The sequence below is a fragment of the Pistacia vera genome, unplaced genomic scaffold (genome assembly GCF_008641045.1).
Source record: "Pistacia vera cultivar Batoury unplaced genomic scaffold, PisVer_v2 Contig308, whole genome shotgun sequence".
NCBI lineage: Eukaryota > Viridiplantae > Streptophyta > Magnoliopsida > Sapindales > Anacardiaceae > Pistacia > Pistacia vera.
Genome location: NW_022196122.1, coordinates 25300 through 38767, shown reverse-complemented (window position 1 = coordinate 38767; position 13468 = coordinate 25300).

The window sequence follows — 13468 nt, the reverse complement described above, 5'->3', positions numbered from 1 at the left end:
AACTCCTCGACACAATCCTGAACTAGCTAGCTTCTCTCCATTAGCAACTACTACTTCGAACCTCCCCTTACAACTCGTCAAAAACCCTAATTTTTGTGCAGTTTTGTTACTAAAAAAATTATGGGTACTACCTGAGTCAATTAAGAACGCTACCACTTGCCTTCCCATTTTTCCTCAAACACGCATGGTTTGAGGAGTCTGTGTTCCTGCCAGTGCATGTATGGATATCTCTGCTACTTCTTCCTCATTTAGAAGGCAAGACTCAATCACTGTTGTCTCCACCTCTTATTCGTTAGACCAAGATCCCTCAATGAGAAATAATTTCTTATAGCGATGACCCGATCCAAATTTCTCATTACAATTGAAGCATAACCCCTTAGATCGTCGTTCAGATAACTCAGACTGAGTCAACCTTTTCACTTGCAGGTTGTTGCCACCTCCCGTGTTTAGATTTACTTTTCTTATTTCCAGCGAAACTGTCCTCTTTGTTGCCGGGTTGCGTGCTTCATAGAGTTGAGCAAGACCTATCGCAGTTGTCAATGTCTTTGACTTTGTAGCTTGTACTATATCTTAATACTTTCTTTAAGACCACTCAACAAAACACCTCACTTGTTGTTTCCCAGTTAACTATCCCGCCCGAATTAGCAAGCCTTTTTTTGAAATGTGAACACTTTTTGGTAATTGATGAAGATAAGGCAAGCAAGATAAAAAGGCAAACAAGAAGAAAAAAGAATTTAAGTTTTAGGCAAATTTCTAGTTTAGGAATTTGTAATTAAGAATAATTGTTTTCTTTTTCCATTGTGAGATGTATTAGGAAAGAAGAATTGGTTTAGAACTTTATTTAAGTTAAAATAGGAGAATAATTTAAATTAAAGGAGTTCTATTAGGAAAAGGAATACATGAATCCTAGTAAAATAATAATGTCCTATTTTACCTTTAAATATGGAAATTAGAACCAATTCAAGGTTATGAGAGAGGGAATAAAAGAAGGAGAGAGTGTGAGGATACACGGGGTTTTGATGTAAGGGTACTACGGATATCGAGTAAATACCAAGGAGTATTAAACACCATAGGAACGGGATGTCCGCACATGGTATTAGAGCAGATTCAGATTTCCAACATGGTATCAAAGCAAATTCTTATTTTTCAACAAGGTATCAGAGCTTATTTTCTTAAGGGACCTACGGTTGAAGGGGCCTAAGGAAGATGAAGCAAAAATTACAAGGTGATGGTCTGCAAGAATGTCGAGGACAAGATCGACGAGAGAAATCCATCTAGACTCCAAACTAAAGGTGGAGAGAAGAAGCCAACACTAAGGATGTTGGAGAGAAGAAGCCAACACCAAGGTGGTAGGCTGAAGAAGAAGAAGAAGAAGCCAACACTAAGGGTGGTAGGCTGAAGAAAAAGAAGAAGTCAACACTAAAGGGTAGTAGACTAAAGAAGAAGAGGCTAACACTAAAGGTGATAGGCTGAAGTTGTAGAAGAAAAGAGGAGCAAGAGGAGTAAGAGAATGAAGAACAAGTTTAGAAGATGAATTATCAAAAAGGATCAAGGAGTGTTGGAATGTGAACACTTTTTGGTAATTGATGAAGAAAAGGCAAGTAAGAAGAAAAGACAAGCAAGAAGAAAAAAGAATTTAAGTTTTTGGCAAATTTCTAGTTTAGGAATTTGTAATTAATAATGATTGTTTTCCTTTTCTATTGTGAGATGTATTAGGAAAGAAGAATTGGTTTAAGACTTTTTTAAGTTAAAATAGGAGAATAATTTAAATTAAAGTAGTTATATTAGGAAAGGGAATATATGAATCCTATTAGAATAATAATGTCCTATTTTACGTATAAATAGGGGAGTTAGAACCAATTCAAGGTTATGAGAGAGAGAATAAAAGAAAGAGAGAATGTGAGGGTACAAAGGGTTTTGATGTAAGGGTACTACGAGTATCGAGTAAATACCAAAAGATATTAAATACCATAGGAATGGGGATATCCGCCTAAGTAAAGAGCTGATTCTAATTTTCAACATGTTCAAATTGAGTCTGATAATCCTTTATTGATCCCCTTTTTCGGAGTTTGATTAAATCTCTGAAGAAACCTTGGTATTGAGTTAGACCATACCTTGAATACAGACCCTCTTTGAAAGCTTTCCACGACACAATTTCTTGCTCCTCTTTCATCAATTGATACAATAACTGAGCATCTCCTTCCAATTTGACTAAAGCGAGGGGAACATGCTCCTCCTCTCATGTTTGATGGAAATAAAAAAGCTTATCAACCTTGCAAACCCAGCTTATCGGGTTCTCTGTTCCATTAAACTTTGGAAAATCCAGTTTTACCATATTTGGAAGATAGGTGTTTGATCTTGTTATTGCTGATGTACTAGTAGAATTAATCCCACCATTAGACCGCCAGCCCCTTCTTTGTAAGTTGTTCGACGCCCCTTCCTATTCTTGGCTAATGCGATCCAAGATGGTATTCATAGCGGCAAACAATTCCTGCATAGAATCCATTATCTCTTGGAAACTTATTTATACCAGCTTCTCCTATTNGGGGGGTTTTATGTAATTTAACAGTAACTAATTAAAATTATTTGAAATATTTAAATTAATTAACGAGAGAAAAGTTAAAGAATATGTAAACAAATAGGGGTGTATTTGTAAATTTTAAAAGTGTTTTTGTCATTTTGTAAACTGGTAAGGACCAATTGAAATTAATTATCCAAGGTATGTGGAACAAGAACTTGTTTCACAGGTTTCGATTCCAGCTAGTGAGGAACCAAAACCGGTCAATTCCGATTCCCAATTTCAAGAACCAACTGGTTCCAGTTCCTTCAAAAATTTCAAGGCACTCGAACCCGATCACCCCTAGTTTGTATAGTGTAAAAGATTTTTAATGAGGTGAACTTTTGAAAATTGGGCCAAATTAAAAAAAAAAAAAAAATGAGGCCAATGTGTACGAGGAGCCCACTTTGGGGTAAACAAAGCACAAAAGGTAAGTGAATTATCAAATAATGTAGCAAACTTTTTTATGTCTTTTTAATTTCCAAGAACCAAGGGCCTATATATAATTTGGGAACAGACCATTTATAAGCAGCATAAGATTTTTCATTTTAAAACAACATAGAGGTGGGCATTTGGGACCAGACCCAAAAAGCCCACCCAAAAACCTGAGCTTAGGATCGGTCCTTGTGAGGATCGCTTCTAGAGGGTCCAATCCTAAAACCCAGCCCAAACCATGGAGGAGGGCCCGGGCCCCTATTTGAGACCAAACCTTTATTTCATTTTTTCAAAATGATCGTTGGAAAATTACGTAAAAAAGTCTGGTCAACTCAACTCTCAATCTATTCTCTTCTCTCAATCTCTCTACTCCAGTTCTCAAATTCTCTTCAATTTATATTTACATTCATTCATATTATTTATATTATTCGGTTTTTTCCATTTTTCAATTTCATCTATTATTCATATTATTATTCAATTTCTTTCATTTTAATTATTTATTATTTTATTATAAATTTATAATGGATTCCTGAAAATATGCATTCGGAGTTCATTCCTAAATGAGTTTTAAGTTCCATCCACTGAAGAAATAGAAGAGTTCGATCCATTTTCACCATTTTAAGAGGCAACAACTCCAATTCTGCAATCACAAACGATTGGGACTGGGTCCAGCCAAACACAAGCGAGCTGCGACTTCACAACCTGACCATCAAAGAGGGTCGTGTCCCAAGGTATGACAATTCTTCACCAAATCAAAGCGGCCAAAGCTAAATGGGTTGGGGGAAGAGACGTGCGGAGAAAGTAAATTTTGTTCAATTGTTATCAGCGCTGAGAACTGGACTTCGACGATGTGGCGACACTTGGAGAAAAAACACTCCCAACAAATGCAGTAGTCACGCCAGTCCGGTTGAGGTTCAGTCGCACTAGGTAAGCAAATTCAAACTCAATTTAATTTTAATCCACAATCCTCAACTCTCTCAACATGACAATACAATATACTCATAGTACGAGAGGAAATAGCAAAATTCATATGTGCTACGGACTCTCCTATTTCTTTATTTGAAAATCCTTATTTTGTTCAAATGCTTAAAACTGTTTTTTGTCTAACATTTACCCCTTTTAGTAGAGCTACAACTAGAAGGGACATAAAAAACCATTATGATAAAATAAAAAACTAACTTAAAAAGAATTTCAAAATTTTAGGAATATATCTATTGCACTTTCTTCAAATATATGGGCTGCTAGATCGAAAATAGATTTTTTGAGTGTCACAATACATTATCTAGATCATGGTTGACATTTACAACAAAAATTAATAGGTTTTAAAATATTATACGAAAAACATAGTGCTAAAACTATTTATTTTACAATTATTGAAGTTTTGCAAGAATATTTATTATCTGAGAGAGATGTGGTACTAATGTTTGATAATGCAGCTGTTAACACCTTGACAATTTCTTTATTTGAAAAGAGATTGGATCCGCAAGTTATAGGCAAATTTTTCACCAGATATGTGCTTGCCACATCATCAATTTGATTGTTGAAAAGAGATTGGATGCGCAAGTTAAAGGCAAATTTTTCACCATATATGTGCTTGCCACATCATCAATTTGATTGTTAAAGTAAGTTTAAAAGTTATAAATTTGAGGATTGAAAGGGTGTGCGCAGTTATTGGATTCATCGCCGGTAGCAAATCAAGATGGACTAAATTCTGCAAATATTGTCGCAAAGAGGATTTGTCAATTGAACAAAAGAAGTTATATGTAGACATGCCTGTTTGTTGAAACTCCACGTACCTGATGTTGGAAAAAATTATACCAATCGCAAGACAAATTATAGAGTTCGTCAACCGGAAGAACTATTTGGAGGAAGTCGTCAGGGAATCTGATTGGACGGTTTGCGAACTATTTTTTTTGTTTCTTAAATTTATTTATGATTTCACTAATTTATTAAGTGGTATTTATTATCCTACTATTAATATAGTATTAGATATTTTACTTCGAATTTCTACAACTTTTGCTACATATAGATATAATGAAGATTTGCGTGACATTGTTGTTGCAATGGAAAAAAATATACCAAAAATATTGGTTAGATATTCCATTCTTATATGGATTAGGTCTTATTGTAGATCCTAGATTTTAATTAAGTGTGTTTAATTTTACGATTACTGAGATATGCCATAATTTACAATATGACTATAGTTCTTATTTGATAGACTTTAATAGAAAATTGAAAAGCTTTTTTTCTTTGTATCAGACTAGGCACATTGGAGTGTCAAATGCTAGCAGAGACGAGCAATAGGACCTTGATGAAGACCAAGGATGGCAAGGAACGAGCATCTGGAGATTTGTGGCACGTGCCAATAGTGGTGGTGGAGATAGTAGCTCGCATAAACAACTTGGACTAAATGAGCTGCATCAATACCTACAAATGGACATGTCCTACATGACCACAAAGGAGAAGCGTGAGATGAATGTGCTTCAATGGTAGAACCACAATGCAAGTCAATTCCCTATAGTATCCCAAATGGCACGTAACATTTTATCTGTGCCAGTTTCGACAATTGCATCTAAGTCAACATTCTCAATTAGTGGCCGCACTGTTGAAGAGAAAATATGTTTTTTAACCAATGAGATGGTTGAAGTTATAACACATTTATTGGACTGGACTCATGCGGACAAAAGAGATTAGCAGCATCCTAAAGATCTCGAATTACTCAACCTCTTTAGAAACACAGATTTGGAGGATGTAAATATTATTGACGATGTAAATTAATAATTTAATAAAATAAAATTTGTTTAATTATTTATTTGTGAAGTGTGATTATATGAATATTATATTTATGTTAAATTTTAAAATTAAATTATTCTTATCTCCTTAAAGTTTAAATTAGAAACATCCTAAATTTATAGCCAATTAAGAATTAAGTCATTATTCATTAACATTTAGTCATTCATTTATATTTAATTATTAATTAATTAATTAATTAAAATTTATAAATTATCCCTAAAAATTACATTAAACCCCCTATATAATTTTAATTAAGTCCCTAAATAGATAAAAATAAAGGTTGGTAAATGAAATTATTTAGGCCCATGGGACCGGTCCTATGGGCCTAGGACCAGTCCCTAGCCCTAATATTTTTCATAGGCCTGCGATGGACCCATGCCCATGAAAGACTAGTCCCAACCGGGCCCAAACCTGGGCCCGATTGTGTCCGATCCTTGCCCACCTTTAAAACAACTTTCATTCCAACCAAACACCTTAATTATAGTTTGTATTATTTGTGGTTTAGACGAATTGGAGACTAGCTTGTCCCAACAAAAGAATAAAAGGTTTTCTAAGTAGTTTACAATGGGAAGAATATAGTGTTTTTTTTTCCTGATTGTTTCTCTAGAAAAATTTCTAATTCATTGATTGATCTTTTCTTACTTTTGATTTACTATGATTCAATTCCTAATCCACCTTACTTAGCTTCAATTAAGGAGTAAATACCCTACGCCTAAGAGATACTTTCCCATATTAGGTTTGGGTGCATTTAAAAAATTCAAGTGTAAGCGTAGGAAAAAGCTAGGGTTTTACTGTTTAATACTTGGGTCGTGCCTGCTCGAGCTTTAGCCTTTAGGCTTGAGTGTGGTTGAAATAATATGGCCATTTTGAAATTTTACTTTATATATAATGGTTAGATGTAATTTTCACAAGGCAATTTTAATTTTACTTCATAAATCATGAGAGAGGTTTGGAGTTGTTTTTTTGGGGTTATTTATAATTTTTTTTAAAATTTATATGATATACGAAGACTAGGATAAGCTTGATTTTCCAAGCCTGGGCTCTGGGTATAAATTATTTGTGAACCAGTTTTTTTTTTTTTTTTTTTTTTTTTTTTCACCCTTATTCAGGAAAGGTCGACATGAGGTTTCCAAAACAAACAATACCTAATTTTCCAAGCCTAGCGCGGGGTAGAATTACATATAAGTTTTTATGGCTTCTTCTAGGTCTTCGCCATGCCGGTTTTCGACTTCATTGAATCAAATCTGGTAAAACACTTACATTGTACTCCCGGGAGAACTCTTCGTATCTTTGCTCGAGTACATATGTTGTTAAGAATTAGTAGTATTTTGTATACAACTTGTTCATCTTTTAAATTATTTTTTTCAATTATATATTTTAGGTTATTACCAGATTATATTAATTAATTTTGTGAATTTGTAGCTTTTACAGCATTTCTTGCGATATGTGTTCCCTTTTTGGAAGATTGCTAGGGTTCTTTTGGGGATTTGTATTTTCATCAATGTCATATTTTGTAAGTTGTAATAATGAATCGTGTTTCATCTTTTATATTTTCTTTCTTTAGCAATTAAATATAAAAATATTGCATAAAATGGATGCAGATCCTTGCTCATGTGGCTTATTGTTAAGAAACCCAGAGATGAGCTTTCACTGGATTGCATCTGGGTAAGTTCTTTTTATTTTTTTTATGTTTTTTTGAAAGAAGACGTGACAAATGCATATATTTGGTGATATATATTGATTTTTGTCACTTTGTTTTATGTGTTTGATTGCAGATTTCTATCATTGTTGGTATGGCAATAGCTATTCTTGCACCAATTGGAGGAATGAGACAAATTATGCTATCATCAAAGTCCTACAAAATGTTCTCATAGAATTTAGATTTTTCCTTTTAGATAGATTATTTTATTTTGCACAGAGGTGATGTTAGATGGTAATGTATAAGCTAGACATGGCTTTAATATGGCACAGCCTAACTAAGCTTGTCCAAAATTTATGTTTTTCCTAGTTTTTTATTGTGATTCTATTATTTACTTCTTCTCTATGTTTTTTAAACAATTTGTGGTATTGTTCGTAAATTAAATTATTTAGTAAATTATACTTCACTTAATGTTAACCATTTCATTGTGTGCCAACCATACATTTCTAAAGTCAGCATTCCAACTTTGTATACTAATTGATCTAATAATTTAAATACTGGAAACTATCAACTTTTGAGAATAGGATTATTTCCTAACAGTTACTTATGAAACTATAAAATTAATGCTAAAAATTTTAATGTAAAGTTTTTACTATACAAAACTTCTCGAATGCGAAGTTGAAATCTAACAAATAAGAGTTAACTCTTTTTTCTAAGAATTAATAAGAATTGAAAAAATTTTATCTCTTCTATATCTAAAATACAAAATTCTTAGATGTATACCTAAATAAACTCTTGTTAGCAAGAGTTTATTCTTATAAGATAAATAAGCAAAATTTTATCTTAAAAAAAAAAGCTACAAACATCTATCAACTCTAATACATAAGAAATAAATAAATGGCCGATTGTTCGTATCCACTTATTGGGGGTTGAGTCAAAAATTTCAAGTGGAATATCACTCACAATCCTTGGAGAGATATTCCACTGATAAATAGTTCTAACTTGTTCACTTCCAAACAATGTTTTTGCTAATTCAAACTGAAGGGTCTCATGAAATCTGCTTATTTCCGATATTATATCGATAGTTAATACATTCATCATAATTAGAAACTCTAGTTCCATATCAAGGTTAAATCAAATTTATTTAATTGTTTATTTGTGAACTGTGATTATGTGAATATTATATTTATATTAAAACTTAAAATTAAATTATTATTATCTCCTTAGAGTTTAAATTAAAAACACCCTAAATTTATAACTAATTAAGAATTAAGTCATTATTCATTAACACTTAATCATTCATTTATATTTAATTATTAATTAATTAATTAATTAAAAAATTTACAAATTACCCCTAAAAATTACATTAAACCCCCTTATATAATTAATTTTGATTAAGTCCGTAAATAGATAAAAAATAAAGGAGGTAAATGAAATTATTTAGGCCCATGGGATGAGTCCCAGGACCGGTCCTATGGGCCTAGGACTGGTCCTAGGGACTGGTCTGGGCCCTAATATTTTTCATGGGCCTGGGATCATGAAAGACTAGTCCCAACCGAGCTCAGACCTGGGCCTGGTTGGGTCCGATCCCTGCCCACCTTTAAAACAACTTTCATTCCAACCAAATACCTTAGTTATAGTTTGTATTATTTGTGGTTTAGATGAATTGGAGACTAGCCCGTCCCAACAAAAGAAAAAAGTTTTCTAAGTAGTTCACCATGGGAAGAATGTAGTGTCTTTTTTTTTCCTGATTGTTTCTCAAGAAACATTTCTAATCTATTGATTGATCTTTTCTTACTTTTGATTTACTATGACTCAATTCCTAATCCACCTCCCTTAGCTTCAATTAAGGAGTAAATACCCTACACTTGAAAGAGACTTTCTCAAATTAGGTTTGGGTGCATTTAAAAAATGCAAGTGAGTGTAGGAAAAAGATGGGGCTTTATTGTTTAATACTCGAGTCGCGCCTACCTGAGCTTTAGCCTTTAGGCCCGAGTGTGGTTGAAATAATAAGGCCGTTTTGAAATTTTACTTTATATATAATGTTTAGATGTAATTTTTACAAGGCTATTTAAATTTTACTTCATGAATCATGAGAGAGGTTTGGAGTAGTTTTTGGGGGGTTATTTATAATATTTTTTTAAAATTTATATGATATACCAAGACTAGGCGGAGCTTGATTTTCCAAGCCTAGGCTTGGGGAATAAATTATTTGTGAACCAGTTTTTTTTTTGGTTTTTGTTTTTGTGTTTTTTTTTTTAACATCCTTGTCAGGAAAGGTCAACAAGAGGTTTCCACAAAATCTTTTAATGAACAATACTTGATTTTCCAAGCCTAGGCTTGGGGTATAAATTATTCGTGAGCTAGTTTTTTTTACATTCTTATCAGGAAAGGTCAACAAGNATTTTTTTAAAATTTATATGATATACCAAGACTAGGCGGAGCTTGATTTTCCAAGCCTAGGCTTGGGGAATAAATTATTTGTGAACCAGTTTTTTTTTTGGTTTTTGTTTTTGTGTTTTTTTTTTTAACATCCTTGTCAGGAAAGGTCAACAAGGAGTTTCCACAAAATCTTTTAATGAACAATACTTGATTTTCCAAGCCTAGGCTTGGGGTATAAATTATTCGTGAGCTAGTTTTTTTTACATTCTTATCAGGAAAGGTCAACAAGAGGTTTCCACAAAATTTCCTAACAAACAATACCTAATTTTCCAAGCCTAGGCCCGAGGTATAAATTATTCGTGAGACAGTTGTTTTTATATTCTTGTCAAGAAAGGCCAACAAGAGATTTCCACAAAATCTTCTAACAAACAATACCTAATTTTCCAAGCCTAGGCTCGGGGTATAAATTATTTGCAGCCAGTTTTTTTTACATTCTGAGGTCAATAAGAGGTTTCCACAAAATCTTCTAACCAACAATATTTGATTTTCCAAGTCTAGGCTCGGGGTATAAACTATTCGTGAACCATTTTTTTTACATCCTTATCAGGAAATGTCAACAAGAGGTTTCCACAAAATCTTCTAACAAACAATACTTGATTTTCCAATCCTAGGCTCAAAGTATAAATTATTGGTGAGCCATTTTTTTTTTTTTTTATCAGGAAAGGTCAACAGGACGCTTCTACAAAATCTTCTAACGAACAATATAATTCAAATAAAATGTACCAAATACAACAACGACTTCGTAGTCTTGTAGTTGCTCAATTTCATGCTTTTGCCATACAATAATTAAGTGTTGTCAAGAACCTCCATTTAAGCGTGCGGCATTCATCTTTTCGTATTCCAATTAATCACATTCAGCAATCTAAGAGCTAGTGCAAACCTTTTCGTATAAAGCAACAAATCAAAATTTTTGTTTAGGAAGCTTTTGTATAAGCATTAAATAAAATCCAAACTTTTTTTTTTTGTATAAACAACAAATCATTTTTTTGTCACAAAACTTTCTGTATCAGCAACAAATGATCAGAAGCTTCCCTTAGAAAGTCATAATATTTTGTATAGGTCACAAATCAAAATTTACATTTAGAAATATTGTAATATTTTTTATAGCGTACAAAATGAAAGCTTACATCTAGAAATAATGTAATATGTTTTTCTTGCAATCTTTTTTGTGTAAGTAACAAATCAGAAAGCCTTTTTTAGAATGTCATAATTATGTATAAGTGGCAAATCAAAGGCCTACATTTAGAACTAAATTGTAATTCTGTATAAGTGATAAATCAAAAGCTTACATTTAGAAATAATGTAATGTTTTGTATAAGCAACAAACCGAAAGCTTACATTTAGAAATAATGCAGTATTTTTGTATAAGCAACAAATCTTTTTTTGTGGTAAACTTTTTATTATTATTATTATTATTATTATTATCACTAGGACATTTGGGCTAGCTTATGCGTATCTCGACTAATCCTTAAGATCTATTGAATACCCTATAAGCTTAATGTTCTAGGTAAACCACTAAATAAATTTGTGGTAGGTAGCTCCCAAGGTTCGAACCCATAAAGTCAACGAAGGGAGCAAACATTCTTGACCGTCATATCAACTCTTTGATGTTAAACTTTTTTGTATAAGCAACAAATAAAAAACTTACAAAAAACATTATATTTTGTACAAAAAATAAATCAAAGGCTTACATTTAGAAATAACATAATATTTTGTATAAGCAATAGATGAAAGCTTACATTGAGAAATACTGAAATATTTTTAATAAGCAACAAATAAAAAGACACTTGCTGTTTTTGCTTCCTTGAACCAAAATTCTATCACCAAGCAGTAAAATTTCATGCTGGAGAGAGGCAATGCAAACTGAAATCAATGCACTTGAGCAAAATAAACCTGGGTTTTGGTTGATCTTCTGCTAGCAAAGCTCCCATTGGCTGTAAGTGGGTGTATGATGTAAACAAAGGCATATGTAGTATTGAGTGCTATAAGGCGCATTTAGTCGTCAAAGGATACACAAACTGAAGGTATCGATTACTTCGATACTTTCTCTCCGTTGCTAAACTCACCACTGTCAGATTATTACTCGCATTAGCAGCCATACATCAGTGGCACCTTAAACAGCTTGACGTCAACAATGCCTTTCTTCATGGTGACCTCCATGAAGAAGTTACATGGTATTACCACTTGGCTTCCAACTTCTGATTCTCATAAGGTTTGCAAGCTTCAAAAGTCCCTTACGGGCTTAAACAGGCTAGCCGTCAATGGTTCTCCAAACTCACTGCTGCCTTGCTTGCTTTGGGATAGTCAGTCCTCCTCTGATATTCTCTTCATCAAGCACCATGATCGTTCCATCACTGCCTTGCTGATCTATGTTGACGATATTTTGGCAGGCAATAATCTTGGTGAAATTGATCATGTAAAGCAGTATTTAGATAAGCTCAAGACCAAGGACTTGGGCGATTTAAAATTTTTCCTTGGCTTAGAGTTGCTCGTACATCTGCTGGTATCGCATTATGTCAACGAAAAATGCTATTGACATTTTATCTGATGCAGGGTTTTTGGATTCTAAACTGCCAAATCTCCAATGGATTGCTCTTCTAAGCTTAGTCAATCGCATGGTGACATCTTGCCTGATGCTTCTTCTATCGTTGACTGATTGGCCGTTCACTTTACCTTACTTCCATCGTCTTGACATTTTTTTTGCTGTCCAACAGCTGAGCCAATACTTAGACAAGCCTACCTCTCAGCATCTTCAGGAGCCCACGCGTTCTTCGCTACGTCAAAGGCTATCCAGCTTATGGTCTTTTTTTTCCTACTGGATCCTCTTCAGCTCTTCAGACCTTTAGCGATTCCGATTGGGCAGGATGTATTGACACAAGGCGACGGTAACTAGTTTCTGTTCTTTCTTGGAGCATCTTGATCAGCTGGAAAGCTAAAAAGAGCCTACTGTATCACGTTCTTCTTCAGAAGCTGAGTATCGTGCTCTTGCTTCCATAGCTTATGACTTACAATGGCTGCGTTATCTCTTCAAGATCTCCATATTGCTCACCCTCAACCTACCTGCTTATTTGTGACAATAAATCAGCTCTCCAGATCGCTGCCAACCCAACATTTCATGAACGCACAAAACATATAGAAATAGATTGCCATCTGGTTCGTGAGAAAGTGCGCAATGGACTCCTCATCATGCCTTGTTCCTCAACTAATCAGCTAGCTAACGTTTTTACAAAGCCACTTGCTGTTGCTCTTCATGCGATGATTTCCAAGTTGGGCATGTTAAGCATACATTCTCAGCTTGCGTGGGAGTCTTGGACTTGTTAATAGTTAGTTGATACTCTGATTAGTTAGTTAGTCAGTTAATAGTTAGTTGATATTTGTTAGTTAAGTTGATGTTTGTTATTTAATTAGTTACATCTGTTGTTAGTTAGTTAGTTGATGTTTGTAAAGCTGATGAAAGGACCAATATATAAACTGGAAGCTTCTCTGTTTTTCTTCATAAGTTCAATAAAAAAAATTTATCTAGATTCGTTTTTCTTACTGATTCAACTTTTTCAGCTTGGGAAAGATGTAATACAATGGTAATTTCTTGGCTTAATCATTCT